Source organism: Lampetra fluviatilis, chromosome 32 (genome assembly GCF_964198595.1).
Source record: "Lampetra fluviatilis chromosome 32, kcLamFluv1.1, whole genome shotgun sequence".
In the NCBI taxonomy this organism is placed as follows: Eukaryota; Metazoa; Chordata; class Hyperoartia; order Petromyzontiformes; family Petromyzontidae; genus Lampetra; species Lampetra fluviatilis.
The window spans coordinates 5,804,914-5,811,002 of record NC_136306.1 but is presented as its reverse complement, the minus strand read 5'-3'; positions in this window follow the sequence as shown (position 1 = coordinate 5,811,002).

Below are 6,089 nucleotides of genomic sequence, written 5' to 3'. Positions count from 1 at the left end.
CCCTAACTTGCACAATCAGCCACACACACACACAAAACCACACACTCATGAAATTACATAGATGCATACAAACTCAATCGCAGGCACAATTGTACAAAGACCCCGTTTACACTGCGTTACACTATTAGGGTGAGCGCTGTCAGTGAGTGCCTATTATGATCAACTAAGTATACGGTGGGAAAAGGGTCCAGAACCATTTCAATCTCCCTTTGTCTGCTCAGCAATTGGCATTCGGCTGTTTGCATGCCACTGTGCCAAGTGTGCATTTCATTTTAGGCTGAGTTGACCTAAAGGTGGCCCTGACCATGTTCAGCTGCTAATTAAGGTTGTTGTGCATAGCCAAGTGCTGCTCACACAGAGCACCACATACCGTCCTGTACACAGACATCACATCAACAGGAACAAACAAATACAAAGATCCCTCGTGTAGCTGTACACATTGTTCGGGCCAGTGCTATTCGCTAACATCTATGAAGGCCGGCACGGCACACAAGCTCCTGGGTTTACGATATTTACAGATCACACCACGTACTTATTTGTGTCTGAGTTCACCTAGGGGAGGCCCAGCAATGGTTTAGATAATCGTCACCGGTGTTGGCCATGAGCGGGAATCAAGCTTGGGTAGCTGGCTTCATGGCGCAGTGCGCGAACCACCACATTACCGCTCCCAACAAAGATCCTTTATATTGAGTTTAACACGTAGGCTTTCGCGACCAATATCATCCATCATACAGATTTGTTGGGTTATATCACGTAAATATAAATATATCGTTAAACCGGCCACCACCCGACACAGCAAATTAGTAAGGATTGTCACATAAACAGAACATGACAATTCGTTACTAGTACAGCACACCGGTGTGTTGGAGAGCAGATCCACAACATTTACAATCTGAGTACGACGTTTCGCCAGTAATGATAACCGGCATCATCAGGCGACAGCCTGATCTGTGGAGAAATCCTGCTGTTGAGCTCCCTAAATAGAGGGATAGCTTAAATATACGCTGCCAAGCGTGGTGGTGTTCATTCAGACGCTGTCTTTCCGACAGACCTGTTCTTCACCTGAGGACGGCTGCTTGCGTTGTGGCCGAAACGTCGTGAGAATTATTTTATTATGTTTTATTTGTATTATTTTATTATGTTTTATTTGTATTATTTTATTAATTCCCTTCTACATGACTTTACCGAAAGAACCAAGAAGAGGGATAGATGTGATGACTTCACTTGTGAGCCCTTCTTGTGGTGCTCTGTGTGATTTGCTCTCCAACACACCGGTGTGCTGTACTAGTAACCAATTGGCACGTTCTGTTTACGTGACTAACCTTACTAATCGACTGTGTCGGGTGGTGGCGCGTTTAACGACACATTTAAATGTATGCGATCTAACCAAAAAAACCTGTATTATCCTTTACATGGCCTTGACAAAATTCTGGGGCAAGGGCATTTAGCAAGGACCTATGAAGGCCGTCAAGACTCACGAAGAGGAGACTGGCCAGCACCACGCCCGACCGCCTTTTTCTCCCCATACACACGCTAACACGCACCAACAAACAAAGATCCCCCCGTATAGCCTTAACAGACTGTAGGGGCAAGTGCTGTTAGCGAGCACCTATAAAGGCCGGCACGGCACACGAGGGGGTGGGTGGCCAACACCACGCCCGGCCGCCTTTGTCTCCCTAGCGGCGATGTTTTCACATCGCAGCAGGTACTCATTTGAGGCTGAGTCGACCTAGGGGAGGCCCAGGACCGGTTTAGATAATCGTCACTGGGTGTTGGCCGTGAGCGGGAATCGAACCCGGGTCGCCAGGTTCGTAGCGCAGCGCGCTAACCGCTACACCATCGCTCCCCACTAACACGCACCAACTAACACACACACATGCACAACGCACGCACACACACTCTCTCGCTTTCATTCTTCAGCCTCCCCAAGAAAGTCATTATATTTTTTTTGTTGGGTCTTCGTAATGAGAGCAAGCATCTGTGTTTATGTAACAAACCCAATTTCCATAACTGCAAATGAAGTGAGTGCGAGCGGTAATTGTGCCGCGCCATCCAACCTGAGTGTCACGCGATTGGGATCTCGGTGAAATCGCATCTGCAACCCAAGCGCATCCAGGCAACTCAGTGGTGGTGGTGGTGGAGCGGTGGTGCAGCGCTTAGCGCACTGCGCTACTTAACCCAGTCACCCGAGTTCGATTCCCGCTCACGGCCAGCACAAGTGACGATTATCTGAAATAGTCCTGGGCCTCGCCTAGGTCCACTCAGCCTCAAATGAGCACCTGACGTCATGTGTAAACATCACCACTGGGGAGGCCAAGGAGGCCAGGCGTGGTGCTGGCCACCAACCCCTTCGTGTGCCGTGCTGGCCTTCATAGGTGCTGTTCGCTAACAGCACTTGCCCCATCAGTCTGTTAAAGGCCATACGAGGAATCTTTGTTGGTGGTGGAGGAGGCAGAGGCAGCCGTGATGGTGACAGTGGTGGTGGTGTTAATGATGATGATGATGGTGTTGGTAGTGGGGAACTGTGGCACAGTGGTTAGTGCGCTGCACTGCGACACCGGTGACCCAAGTTCGATTCTCGCTACGACCAATAACGGTGGCGAATATTTGAACTGGTCCCGGGCCTCCCCTAGGTCGACTCAGCCTTAAATGAGTACTTGGTGTGGTGTGTAAACATCAGCACTGGGGAAACAAAAGCGGTCGGGCATGGTGTTGGCCACCCACGCCCTCTGGTGTGCCTTGACGACCTTTATAGGTGCTCGCTAACAGCACTTGCCCCGAACGTTATAGTAACGCTCTACGGGGGATCTTTGTCTTTGTGTTGGTAGCGGTGGTTGAGATGGCCGTGGTGGTGATGGTGACGGTGGCGGTGGTGGCGGTAGTGGACGTGGCGACCGTCAGTGGTGGTGGCGGTGGCAACGTTGGCTTGGAGCCACAGCAGCAACGAATGAGCCAGTTGAGTGCCCTGCAAGTCACCGTGACGCGAGGACATTGAGGAGAGAGTCACGATGACACAGGCAAACCGGCAGCCAAGGCCATCCATCTCACGTAATGAAGCAAGATTGCTCGAAGACGCCCGCCGACGGAAACTTCTCCACGCTCGCTCCGTCTCGCTCCGTCTTCGTTATTAATCTCGGCACCTCGGCCGCCGGTCAATTTAAAATCCGCCGGGCGCAGGGGCGGCGATGCGTCGCAAGCCTGCGATCCAGCGCTGCGGAGGAGGAGGAGGTTGGGGGGGGGGGCGCATGCAGGATCAGATCATGTGCAGAGGTCATTGTGTGTGTGTGTCAGAGCCTCACAATCATTAGCTCAATATTTTGTTTCAATTAATTCTATAACGATTGCTTTTTGCTGCTCAAATGAGCTTTGAGCCAGTGCTCATCTCCTGTTTATAATTATGAGTCAGCGGTTGAAATTCCACATTCCTATGGTGGTGGTGGGGGGTGTTTCTATACATAGAACAACCGCTATTGACTTCCCAACAAAGTAGCACCTATTTATCCACCCGAGAGGGATGATGGGCCGAAGCAACTGCCAAGCAGAATTCGGACGTGGGTGCCGCTCGCTGTAACCGCGCAGCAACCTGGCCAGTTCACCCTCCTGCCAATTCATTAAAAGAGCATTTAATAATGTTTTTTTTTTTACACAAATAAGGCAGCCAGAACGAAAGCATGCAAGCAAAGCAGGAAACAAAAACAAACAAAGAGCTCGGTCGAATCATAAAACAAAAGCGTTAACCTTTTCAGCAGCAGAATTTATGGCAACATTTATTTAAGTGTGCTCTCAGTGTACACTGCCGTGGCGGCGGTGGTGAACAAAATGGGTTTGTGGCCACGGGACGGGCAAATGAATTTATTTTCTTTGCTAATGGTTTCCCAGTGCGACCGGGGGCTAACACAAGATTTGGAAGGCAACAGCGATCCTTTTGTCAACTCAAGTGCCAAGCGGCCGTTGGTTACTACGGGGCATAAGGAAAACAGGCTGCGTCGTCGAGGTCCGGGAGGCCGACGGATACAAAAGGAGGCCTTCTCCCGTCCAGAAAAAAATGGCCAAATTGTTTGCTCAGGACACATCGAAAACACGGACGCCTCCTCCTTATCCTGCACGCGGGTGGCGCTCACGGTTAAGGTCCCCTCCCCCGACCACCCCCCAAGCACACACACTCACCCACACACTCACGTGTGTTTATGGCAAAGAAATTTTTCTTTTGTGAACATTTTAAAAAGGTTAAATGACACAGGCTGAGAAACTTTATAAGAAAGGGCGGTGGAGGGGGTGGGGGGTGGAGGAAGAGAGATTCACGGAAAGGATTAATATTTTTCTCTCGCTCGTTTTGTGATATTATGCAACTGCCTTTCATGGTTTCCACTTAATTTCGCCCCCCCAAAAAACTATAACCGTTGTACGTATGTCTGTCTGTTAAACTTCTTTCGCTCCGTACATCGGCAACCGTGATCAATCGGAGGTGCGGTTGTTACTCCACATCGGGTCTGCACCGGAACACCGCAAATTTTTTTTCCTCGTTCCTCATCCTGGCCACGCTTATTGCGGGGTTATCTCCCTCCTCCCGTCACGAAGAGGGGCAGTGCCGGAGCCGAACACCGCCACGGTTATGCGCGTGCACGTCGGTCGCCGCGCGCGCTCGCCTCGCCTCTCTGCGCGTCTTTGCGATGCGTACGTTTTTTTCTTATGTCGACGACAAAGAATTTATATTAAAAAGAGAGGGACAGCGGTACACTCCTACGATTCAGCACTTTATCTCCAACGCTTGTCCACTCTCTGGTCTATCTCTGTGTGGTGTGAAAAAGGGCCCGTTGCCCGAAACGTCGTCCTCATTGCATTCTTTTGAAGGCCACACATGGTGTTATTACTGAACGTGTTTAGTTTTGTTGTTGTCTGTCCTTGTGCACCACAGCCAATGCAAGTATCACCAAATGAAATATTTGTAATTTATTTTGCAGACCAAGGTTTGATGGCTCACACACATTTAAGAGGCGACTACCAGATGGCAGTACGGCAAGTGGCTTGTTAATTAAGCCAACTGTTTGGACCTTCGAGTGTCATTCCATCGCATGAGTGGTGGAGTTTCCCGCGGGTGCTCCACTTTCCTCCAAAGCTCTCATTAAAATACAATTGGCCAAACATCCTCCCAATGTAAAAACAACAGGTGAGGCCCACTAAGCTATATAGCTCTTATCTCAGAAGCAACCTGGCCACAAATGATAGCTCAATGAAGTGGCTTATCATGTGCAAATATATAGCAAACAAAAACTCAACGGAGCAGAACCTCCCCCCCCCCACCTTTAATTTAATTGCTACAGCTGTCTACCTTCAAAACAATTGGTGCTTATTCATAAAGTTTAGAAACACTATACACTCGCATTTTTATTTTTACAGGTTGTATAACTCCTTGCCAGACTCGGTGATCCATTCCTACCTACTCGGGGCACACTTCCTGTATTTGGCGATTGTTGTGCTTTCTGTGCAACCTTTTACGCAAATGTGCTGGTGTCCACGTTGCTTCACCGGTAAGCGACTCACGGTGCTGACGTTTTCATGACGTTTACATTCTGGCCAGAGCTGCATTTCGCCTGGGTTCGTCCTGAGTCACCGACCCGGAAAACATTTCCGCACCCGGCACACCGCATCCAGTATGCCTCTCGGCGCTATGGCTGTGCGTGGCTATTAATGGTCACGTGACACCTGCTCCAGCATTGCTAACGCACCGGACAATATAATCCACCCGGTACACCACATCCAGTATAACCATCGTATCTACGGCTGTGCATGGTTACTAATAGTAACGTGACACCTTGTCCAGCCTTACCAACGCACCGGACAAAACTAACCCGCCCGGCACACCGCATTCAGTATGGCTCTCATCGCTACGGCTACGCGTGGCTACTAATGAGTCACGTGACACACACATCCAGTCTACGAGCGCCACGGCAACATATTCAGTGCGAAATGAAGCGCTGGCTCTGGGAGACGATCGCCTAAAACGAATCGTGGAGGTTGAATTTTAGAAAGAAATAAAAATGTTTTTTTTTAATCCTCACCCCGAGCAGTTGAGCTCACTTGGCCCAACA